The sequence below is a fragment of the Etheostoma spectabile genome, chromosome 22, assembly GCF_008692095.1.
Source record: "Etheostoma spectabile isolate EspeVRDwgs_2016 chromosome 22, UIUC_Espe_1.0, whole genome shotgun sequence".
Taxonomy (NCBI): domain Eukaryota; kingdom Metazoa; phylum Chordata; class Actinopteri; order Perciformes; family Percidae; genus Etheostoma; species Etheostoma spectabile.
In genome coordinates, this window is record NC_045754.1 from 12,398,194 (window position 1) to 12,409,516 (window position 11,323).

At 42.1% G+C, this 11,323-nt stretch overlaps 1 protein-coding gene across 1 annotated transcript in view; it reads right to left on the reverse strand.

Moving 5' to 3' along the window:
• The window catches only part of boc (BOC cell adhesion associated, oncogene regulated), a 24,865-nt gene extending 18,291 nt beyond the window's left edge, over positions 1-6,574 (reverse strand). Inside the window, exon 1 of the mRNA XM_032504440.1 lies at positions 6,299-6,574. The gene's annotated coding sequence lies outside the window, so the exon portion shown is untranslated. The remainder of the gene's footprint in view (positions 1-6,298) is intronic.
• Positions 6,575-11,323: the final 4,749 nt, after the last annotated feature.

Genomic DNA, 11,323 nt, shown 5'->3' on the forward strand with positions numbered 1-11,323 from the left:
CCCCCGAACCGACACTAACGAGCTACAGAGCGTCTCGAGGATTAACAAGGGCTCTGGACATGCCTGCGATGTAGAGGAGGGGGGCGGTCTAATCAATTAGGCACCGCTGCATTTGCATAATTTAGATAACGAAGCTGAATTAACCACAGAGAGCTAATTACTGTGTCACTGTGAACACACCCACCCACATTCCTCTGCCTGGTATGGGATGCCAGCGTGCCCATCAGGGCCATGGGAACAGGACCGGATCATCACCACCACCGGGGGAGTGGAGGCCATATAGATGGACCAGACACTGATGTAGGTAGCATCAGCCAATCAAATCCGAGGAAGGGATTGATGAAAGAAAGATCGATGGATGGATAGAAAGAAGACTGGAAAGAAACCCAGATGGACCGAAGGAAAGGTGGATTGATCAGATGGAAGGAAAGAATGAAGCATTAATAGATGAAGGGATGATAAAAGGATGGAGAGAAAAAGTAAAGAAAAATAGTTGGATGGAAAGGAGATAAATAAATATGGATGAATGGATTGATAGAATGTGGGAAATATAAATGGATGAGGGAAGCAAAGGATGAATAGACATAAAAAATATGGAAATAGAAGGGAATAAGGAAGGACAGATAGATTGAAAGACAGAAAACAAAGGATAGATAGCTTGCTATGAAAAACCATAGACAGACAGTTGCAGTTTAAAAAACTACAATAAAACAAAATCCAAGACGGATGAAGAAACCGTTGACCACACTAACTCTAAAACTGTATTAAAGACAAACTATTAAAGACAAACTGTATATATTTGCTATCATCATTCATGAAAACGTGTTGATGAATCAACATACTCTAAGACAGAATATCTTTTAGTTTTGGACAAAACAAGATATTTAAAAACCACTAAGCAAAAAAAATACAGTATGTGTTCTTTAGTGACACACACATCTTTCTGGACACACACACACACACACGCACGCTTGACTTTCTTAGCTGTACATATCTGCAGCTAGCTCCTTGTGTGTTCTTGCATCGTGAGGAGGGAAGGAGGGAAGGAGGAGAAGGGATGTGAACGGGTGAAAGGGGCCCCAAACTCCTTTGGCAGCTCATGCATCAGAGTGAATGGAACCAATTATAAATCAAGAGCAATTTCTCCCCATTATTCAGCAGGAACCAGGAGGGGAAGGGGGGGGGACCGGCCCTACAACTCTCAGCGGGAGAACAAGGATGGAAGAGAAAAGCAGAGAGTGAAATATTATATGAAAAACAGATACGAGGGAGGCATTAGAAAATTGAGATAAGACAGAAAAAAAGACGGCAAGAGAGATGAGGGAATGGAGAAAGGCTGTAAAGTTATATGAAACGACTGAGAACGTTATAGGAAAAACAGATATGAGAAGGAATTACAAAATGGAAAAGAGACAGGAAATTAAACAGAAAGCGAGGGTTGAGGGGCGTCAACTGCGTTCAAGATGGTGAAACCAATTTTGACTGCTTACTCCACGAGTTTCTTAAGAAGAGGAGAAACAGCTGGAAGAGGCTTGTTTCAAAGACAGCTCTCAGTGTCAGAAGCTGGATTTGTGTGGTATAGCAGAGCTACCACTTGTCCTGTCACTCAGAGCCACAGATGTGCATTATGTGCAGTACACGCAGTACACACACGCACATGCACGACAGAAAAGAGGAGCGCTCAATGGAAAATTCCAGTTGTGATAACCTCAGGGGCCCAATAACTAACTAATCTGGTGCCCAGTGATATATTCTGTTGAATCATGTCTTCTCCTGCCAGTTTGACATTCTTCAATGATGAGTTTTTTTATCCTCTGGGGCAACACTTTAAATCTGATTATTGGTTAAAGCCCTGGAACACAACCCAGGTTTCTTGACGTTTTTTTAGTGCTTTTATTGTTTCGCTCACACATGCTTAGAGACAGGAATACATTATGCCGTTAATATAACAGCACATACAAGGAGTTACAGTGCACGAGTAATAACTGGTAGACTAGGCAAAGTCGAATGAAGCTAACCAAATGACGCAGATTTTTAAAATGCGTGCAATTGAGACAAAGAGAGAGTAACTGACCCAGGCTTAAATTTAACAGCCCCAGTCAGAGTGCAATCTTGTGCCTGTGTGTGAATGATCTATTAGAGCGTCTGGGTTGCTTTTGGCTCATAATAACACCCCCTAATCTTTGTCCAAATATCTGCTTTGCACACATAGGGCTATTTGTCTACACACACTGCTTTCTTACCCATGTCTGGAGTTGATCATCGATCTAACAGCACTCACTCCAGACTCACAGCGTGTGTGTGTGTGTGTGTGTGTGTGTGTGTGTGTGTGTGTGTGTGTGTGTGTGTTTGTTGGGTTGTTGTGTGGTGTGTGTGTGTGTGTGTGTGTGGTGTGTGAGAGAGTGAGTGAGTATGGCTGGGTAACTTGATTCTCCAACAAGAGCTTCTTAACTTTTACTACTTACTAAGTAGTGGAACAAATCAACTCAGCTGGTTTAAAGGATTTCGATAATCCCCATTAGGCTGTTAAAACAACGAATAAGAGCATGATTATATTTATGATACAGATACTGGCTGGGAATCAACATTTTGTTTCCAAATATTATTTTGAACCTAAAAAAAAAGTGGAAAAGTTGCATAACAATCTGTAAAAAAAAAAAAAAAAAAGTGTGTTTCTCTTGCAACAGCTTATAGCCTTTCCAACTCTATCTAATTTTCCTTCACTATTCCCCTCACATTCATCCTCCTCTTTTTCTCTGTGGTCCTGGATGACAGGGAGGATCAGGAGGAGAGAGGTATGCAACCCCAGGGGAGGGGTCTGGACTCCGGCCACCTGCCGGTCCAGGTGTCCCTCCCTGGTTATTCGATGTCTGACTGGTCACAGAAACCCTCCAGGGTGCACAAGGCTCAAGTCTGAGCCTCCAATCTGTCAGCGCTGAAGGACTAATGCACCGCATGTCAATGGGCTAATAATGTCCGGCTCTAGGAAATGAAGCAGCCTTATTTGGGGGTGAGTGTGTTCCTTGTTAGTTTATAAAAATTAATCCAGAGAAACTTGCCGAATTATAAAGTCTTAATAACCCCCTTCTTTCTCATAGTCTCTTCCTCTTTTTTCATTGCAATAATCTCAAAATGACCTCGCATGGGAGGCCAGTGGAGGACCAATATGACATGCAATATATTCCAGTGCAAAAATGTAATCCTTATTGGACAGGAACTACCCCCCCCCCACACGTGCAGCAAAGGCACACAGATTTTGCCTGCAGGCTGTTATATCTCCCTGAGTGTACCAGCTGTCAGAGATGAAAGCATGGCCTCAGGAAGGAATTTTGTTTCTTCTCCTTTGTCAATTAAAGCCGATGTCACGCCCTCTACAATAACAATGCTGCTTTCCAGCACCAAAGTGAAAAACCTCAGGAAATTTGGCTGATATCAGAGCGGCAACAGCAGTCCTGATGGAACCGCTCGCTGTTTGTAATCTCAAAATGCATCTTGAAATCCTTCTCCATCTAAGAAATTGATTCACATCCAGATGTAAAAGCACACCAGCCAAAATCCTTAACTTAAATCCTATCCTTCAACGCATATCTTACATCCCAGTTTAATATGGCAGGATAAGTTTTGAAACAAAACTAAGATATGAGTGACAAACTATTGCTATTGGCTGCTTACCTAAATCCACACTGTTACTTTTCTTTACAAGCTGGAACTCAGCTCCTATAGACAGGATAAAAAACTATCCACCAGCTTCTGGACAAATAGTGGAAAACTGGCAGCTTTTGTCTCCACTATATTTCTGTTTGGCATGTAACCAAGATCAATCAAATATACAGTAATTTCAAGTTTTGGCTTCAAAAAAGGCACAGGTGGTAACAGTAAGACAAAAAAGGTTCCTAAATTCTAACTCACGGTCGGCGCTTTAACCAAAAGACAATACAGTTAGTTTCCTGTCCTGACCTAGAGGTCTCTTTCGCCTAAAGGCATGCACATTTTAAGTCCTAAAAATCTACAACATACAGGATATGAGTGGAGTATTATACACCTTTAATGGCAGTTTTCTCTACTTCCAGGCAATGGCTGTTGTTTTGGCCTAGGACTGCGGTCTGAAAGCATTTCATTCATCACAATGTCCTGTATAGAAAACACATATTATAATACTCCTATAGGAACACGCAGTGTGCCTGTGGTATTGTTTTATGGATTGAGTCTATTTTAATCTAGCGATCAAACTAACAATCTCATTTTCAATTAGTCTGGCAATAGCTTGATTTCTCAGTCAGAAAGTCCGAAAACCAAAGATATTCGAGTTATGACCAAAACAGATAAAGAAAAGCAGCAAATCATATTTGAGAAGATAGACGTTTAGCATTTATGCTCAAAGTATTACATAAACAATGAACTGCTTATCAAAAGAATTGCTGGTTAATTTGCTGTTGGATCTCTGTATTGAAGGAAAACTACTGTACTTCCAGACAGTCGTCGTTTTGGCTATAATGTACACTGAACGCTTTTCATTCAGTATCGGATCATTATAAACTCCTACTCGTGTGGTATTCAGTAACATCTTGGGTTTACTTATAGTCTTCATTGTTTTGTCCCCTATAGCATGACTTTAGGATGTAATGTTTCATAGTTACCACTTACAGTACCGGCATAGCCTTGGAATACTCTGAACATTTGCATAATATCTTGATTATGAACTCCTAATTATGTTTTTTCCAGGTTCCACATGACAGAAGTAATCAAAAGGGCCGAACAGTGTGAGAAACAGGCAGATAATCAGACTGGAATCAATTAGTCCAACTTTGATGCACCCGACTGCCAGAGATGATCAACAACAACAACAACAACTGCTGCTGCCAAACAACAAGAGGCTCTTTTTTCCTGAGACCAATTAATTCCCTTATAAGCTGTGCGCCTAATTGGAGGAGGCTAGACCATTCGTTTCGACTTTTAATCCAAGTGACATTGATTCAGTAGGAACAAGCAGACCCTCTTGTCTGATGCCATGTCGGTCACTGAATCGCCTAGGTTCCTCCATGCGAAGCAGCGGAGGCTAAATGTAATCCAAATAACAAAACGACACCTGGGGTTGGAAACTTGAGCCCCTGCGGCTGTTCCTGCATGGCATCCTCCACGTCCATGTATCCCCCCCCCCACACTCCTCTGCCTCGCTACCAGGCCCCCACGGTGAGTGACACCCCGGGCCAAACACTCATTAGCAGCCCCGGGGATTAAGACAAACATTTTCTCATTAAATCAAACCTGAATGAGAGGATGCTATCAGGAGAGCTCTCTTGACAGAGACTGCCTGTACTGAGCAACAGTCGCTTTTCTGTAAGGTTTGGGTTATTGTGACTTTGATAAAAGGGTGACGGAGGGTGGGGGGGAGGCACTACACAAATGCACTCAGGTAGCGTTGTTATGGTTTTCTCTGTATCAACGATTAAATCTGCGCAGGCCATTTTGTGCATTAACAGGATCTATTATCAAAAAGGTTATGATATTCATGGTGATACATATTTAAGACGTAGCCTACATTCCTCAGTAGCATCAATAAGATGCATGCTTATTTACAACATCATTCTTTTTGTTGCTTTGCCTCTGATGGTCACGGTTTCCCAGCCTACATTGCTGCACTCCCCGATGATAATCTGGGGGTAAATCTGGCAGGGCTCACCATGTCTGTTTTCTGTTACCCTATGGAAGCGACTATCTGGCTGCGGCCTGCAAAACGCAGAAACCCTAAAAACACAACGTATGTCTAAAAACAGCTGTGAATTTCTGCAACGTGTCACACAAAGCTGATTTCTCTCCCCATACATGTGTCTTATATTTGTCGGAGGATACGGGAAAAAAGTTAAAGAAAACTTTGGGAAAATATGGACGCAGAGTTCAACCAATCAACAACAGGCTAAGTCCGAAAACAAAGTTAACGTTTCTTATTTAACATTGGCCTAGACTAAACAGTCTGAAAACCGACACCGAAACGTACACCTCCGTCCAAATAACGTAGATCTGCGGTAGAGAAAGCGTGTAGCGTAAGTTTTAATGGATAAATGAGCTGAAAAAAAACAAAAACAAATGTGGCTATCAAAAGAGTCACCAGAATTAAGTAGTAATAAAACATCTAAATCACACTTTTCTTTATAAATATGTTAACAAATAAGTTGGTAACGACTCCCGTCAGGCTGTAAACACGCATCAAAACTGCTACTTGTATCTAGAACTTTGTAAAACATGTTAATACAAAGCGTAACACCGCAAAACATAGACCGCACGAAGGGATAAAACTTACCTAAACTGCTGTGTTTGGTACTCACACCTCGCTTTAACCGACCGATCTTGTTTTCGCCTCTGTTCGGCGGTAAGTTTTAGTCCCCAAAAACCAACCGATTTTACTTTACTTTTCCCTCTAAAGCCTCGCTGCTTTAGTAATTTACTGCGATGCCACCGACATTTTCTTCGGCTCCCCAAGTTCTCACATTGAAAGGCCGTTTTTGGATGACTGAGCTCTCAAACAATTCTCCCTTTTGCAACGCCTTTTCGGGTCCTCCCACTTCCCAAGCAGGAGGAGGGATCTGAACAATAGGGACTGACTCCCAAAATCCCAGAGCTGGGTACTGCACCGCCGTTTCTTCAGACTACAGATCCCTACTCACAGCACATCAGGACTTTCCAGAGGTTGTGCGTAAAACCAGAACATTGATCACTAGTTATAAAGTACAGACATGAAGGCTTAAGAATTAGAAAAAACTCTTGGAAACCTAATTTTTGAGAACTACGGTGTCCTGGAGGAGAAACGTGCGCCCCATCCCCCTACGCCTGCTCTGTTCCCCCTGATTTGGTATGCGTTGGTCCCCACAGAGTTTGTATTGACCCCTGTCCATTGAGGCCTGCAGGCCCTCCAGTGCAGCTGTGCAATGCTGTACTGTGTTGTTGTGAACTGGACAGGTCCAGTCAGGACTGTGCAGTGCGAGCACACGCACGCACACACACACACACACACACACACACACACACACACACACACAAAGCAACTCTCATACCACAGTGATCACAGCTCGGTCCCCCCCTGTGCACGCTCTGGAATTCTCTTCTCCACTTCAATCAGCACACTTTGAAACGAGGGGAGCCGTTCCTGTCCAGTTCATTAATAACTGGCTATTCCCAGATCAGAGGGTTTGATGGGGGGGGGGGGGGGGGGGATTTGATGGTGGGAAGCTAGCCGTGTCTCGCCTCTGTAAACGCAGGAACTCCCACCATGATGTACCTGAGGGGTCATTGCAACCCAGTAGGCTCCATTCACTACCACGCTGTGGCATTTAATGACACCTGTTGCTCTTGTTCAGGTGAAAGTGTGTTTCTGTTTGGACGGTTGGCACAGCATTTTTTTAATTAAACCCACTCAACATTAGAATATCCTCATCCCTTTACATTTTGCACGTCATACCCAGCAGGATGTTCCAGCTTCAAGATATTTTCAAGGAGTCATTAATTGTGGGTGTTTTCCAGTGTTGTTCTGCAGTTTGCCAGCACTTTGCAAGCTCTGCCAATGTTTGGTGTTGTTGCTACCGAGCAGGGCTCTGTTTGTATGTGGCTCCCTCACACTAGCGCCACCATACTCTGCCCAGCAAAGTGGAGTAAGAGAGAGGAGAAAAAGTGGGGACTCCCAACCCCAAAAAAACCCTTCATGGTGCCCCTCCCCCCTCTCCATCTCGCTATGCAGGGCTGGATGAATTAGCTCGGGACAAAAGGCTTTGTGGGCCGGCCATGAAAGGCCTATTAACCATACTGCATCCCCAGAGGCCCTGCCCGCAGGACACCGCCTCCCAGAATGCCACTCTCTCAGCAGGCCGCAATCCCAGCATGCACTGCTTCCCTTCAGCGCTAACCCTTGTCAACCCCGAGTCTCACTATAGAGACCCACACAGATTGTCATGTAGATGATTATAAATGTTGTTATGAAAGTAATGGAGAGTGAGAAGGAGAGACGGGGGTGTCAGCACTGTGTGTGGATGTGGTGTGATTTGTGCGTTTTACCAACAAAGAGTTAGATAGAGTGAGAGCACGGGGTGAGTTTTGGCCCTTGGCTGTCAGGTGTTAACTCGTCCAGTGTGTCTCATTATTGAACGGTGTATAGTTCATCAGTGTATGAGGAGTTTGAGGTGATTTTTCCTCAAGGGTCTCAACCATGCAATGCTGCCTCCTCTCCGACCTCCTCATTCTATTGTTTAGCTGGGCGCCATGACAACGACCTGCTCTCTCCTTCCCTCTCTGTATCCTGCTGACCTTAGCAGCTGTGTTACTTCCTCAGTGTGACAAAACCAGGTTGAATCACACACACACTTGTGCTTTGTGGCACATACAATTACTAAATCAGCACCTTTACACTCCCTTACATTCATAAAAGCAAGACAGAAGATGAATCTTGTACGCTCTCTGTCTCTTCCACTCATACACTGTTATTGATCATTTTGCATGTGCTGTTAAATTCCCAAAACGAAAATTAAAGGGTAGGTCCATTTTTCTTATTTGTTCATGAAAGGTTTATAATTAAAAGTGATGCCTTCCTAGTGCGACTTCAATGTAAAAGTGCAGCTCCCTCATTCATTTTATTGGGGCCACTGCATTAGCACAGAGGATGTGCTGATGCAGAGGGAACAAGCGAAAAAAGCGTTGTTTAAGAAAAAAAGCTGAAATTGGCCCAACTTGCCACAACACACTGCAACGTCATCCAGTGAGGTACTGTGCTAGCCAATCAAATATGTCCAAACTTTACCTTGCAGTCATCCTAACAGAGGATAAAGTGATTGTCGCTGTGACATAAAATCCTTTTTCATAGTATATGTGCATTATTTTCTCCTGATAAACCTTCAAACTCATGGATCTGTTATGCTTATTGGATTTCCTGGATCTTTTGGGTATCCACCAAAGTCTTTTGTTGTACAGTGTACAAGTCTGTCTTGAACGGTGTTTCCCCACCACTTAATTTGAATATCTTAGTCTCATGTTAGCTCTAGCTGAACTTTAGAGACCCAAGACTAGAACCAGATAAAGGTATTGGTATGCTGAAAAGCGTACTGACATCTTAAATTGGCCAGACCGATGTATGTTATATGCTGCTTCTGATATGAAATGATGCAGAATGACCAAAATGATGTTGTAAGTACAACTGTAAATGTTGAAGTAAGTTAAAAAAAATACAAAAAATACAGTTCTACTGCTATTCTAAGATCTCTCTTGGTTGTTGGCCAAAACTTGTTTTTGTTTTGTTGTATTTCAGAACGTAACATAGGTGCAGATGGATGATGCGGGTTTTTTGACATGCCTCTGCTTGCAACTTTTTTGCATCAAAGTACTATGTTTCAGCAGGGCGTCTCTGTATTCTCCTTCCTCAAAAACTGGCACCGTACAGACCAACACAGATTGCGACCAAGATTTCATTAAACCCATCCCACACAATGTGACAAACATGCAAGGTTGCTGCTATTGTCCCCATCTTTAACAGTGTACTGATGCAATAGGGTCACTTTACATTGCATTTTTGTATTAAGATATCCCTGAAAACAATCCAAAACCATTCGTTAAAGTGACAAGTTGATTTTTCAATGACAACAACAACCTAAAGCTCTGTGGGAGATTCAGGGTTCATTAACACTGACTAGAGCAATGTGCCGCCGGTCACTGGTCGCATAAACACCCTCAGTCATGGTTCAAATCATTACAATAACCCAGACATTCAAAAACAGGTGTTTCTATATCAGCCCAGTGAATGTCTTCCTACTCACGACATATAATATCATTACAGTATCTGTAATTAAGGACTAAATGAAGCATTAATGGGAGGTAGAGTCAACAGCACAGTGGCAGGGCTTCCTGACGTGTTTTAGCATTTACACTTAAAAATAAAGCTGTGCCAGCTGAAAAACTGCAGAGCCCATGTCAGAGTTATCCAATGAAGGATTCAAAGCAAGAGTCAGCTGCTCTTTCCACAGCTTCTTCTAACATTCATTCCAGTGCTCCTAAATTTAAAAAAAGGAGCTCACAGAAGGAGCTCATAGGAAAATGTCTTCATAGAAAACTGAATGATGGTGTTTCATGATCTCTGAACTGCAGCTTCATGCACATGATTCATGTAAAATCCAGTGGAGGAGAAAGTACACAAATCTTTACTTGAGTAAGAGAAACAGCCTAGTTTTCAGCTTTGTGACAATCCATTCTTTAGATAATTCAAATGGTTAGTTTTCACATTAGAGGTAGTAGACTTTTCTCAACCCTTAGAGGAATAGTTCATTTGCTTTCTTCTTTAAAGTTAGATGAGAAGATTTATAGCAATCTCATGTGAGGTAAATATGAAGCTACAGCTGTTAGCTTAGTTTGGCATAGAGACTGGAAACTGAGGATATGGCTAACCTGGCTCTGTCCAAAGGTACACTTTTGTACGGAATAAATAAACAGGACATAACATGTTCATAAGTAAGCTTCAGGGGTGGTAGGTAGATTTAGTTCTCTTTGTTACCTAATACTTGGCAAGAAAGCAAAAAAGCATATTTTCTAAAATGTCCAACTGTTCCTTGAAAGGAACATGGGATATATTCACAATGTACTTATTACTAAAACATCAGTTACTATGTTGTGCACCCTCAACAATAGTGATGCATCATACTGTGAGATTATCAAGTAAATCCTCATTAAGAAATATGTTTGAAAAAATAGTTTTTACTCATACGTCTCAACCTTTTCATGCCCCCCTAAGTAAAGTAAAGCATCACACAGCAAAACTAACAAGTAGCTACTGAGTTTGTACTGGAAATGTACAATAAGTTCCTTAATAACAAACCAGAGTGAGTCTTTGAAAAGGAAGTGAAACTATGAGCTTTTTGTTTCTTTTGGATAAATCTTGATTGTGCAAAGTATACATGTTTGGAACTACAGCCATCAGATAAATGTAATGAAGTACAATAAAGTATGTCCAGTAATAACGTGTACACTACTGGAATAAAGAAATTTGACTATTCCTTAGTTTTCTTCAGTTTTACAGAATCAGATACACACTGATAACTGCCTTGGGCTTCACATCAAAACACACAATCAAAATTTGCACTACAACCTCGGGAAGAAGATTTATGGCATCTTTTTCTTTCAAAAACGTACACACATACACACACACACACACACACACACACACACACACAAAGAGAGAGAGCATCTTCTACTTTAACTGAGCATTGTTGCCTCAGGAGCTTTTCATATCCGGAGATTTCAAGTTCTTTTCCATTCTTACTGTGTGTGTGTGTGTGTGTGTGTGTGTGTGTGTGTG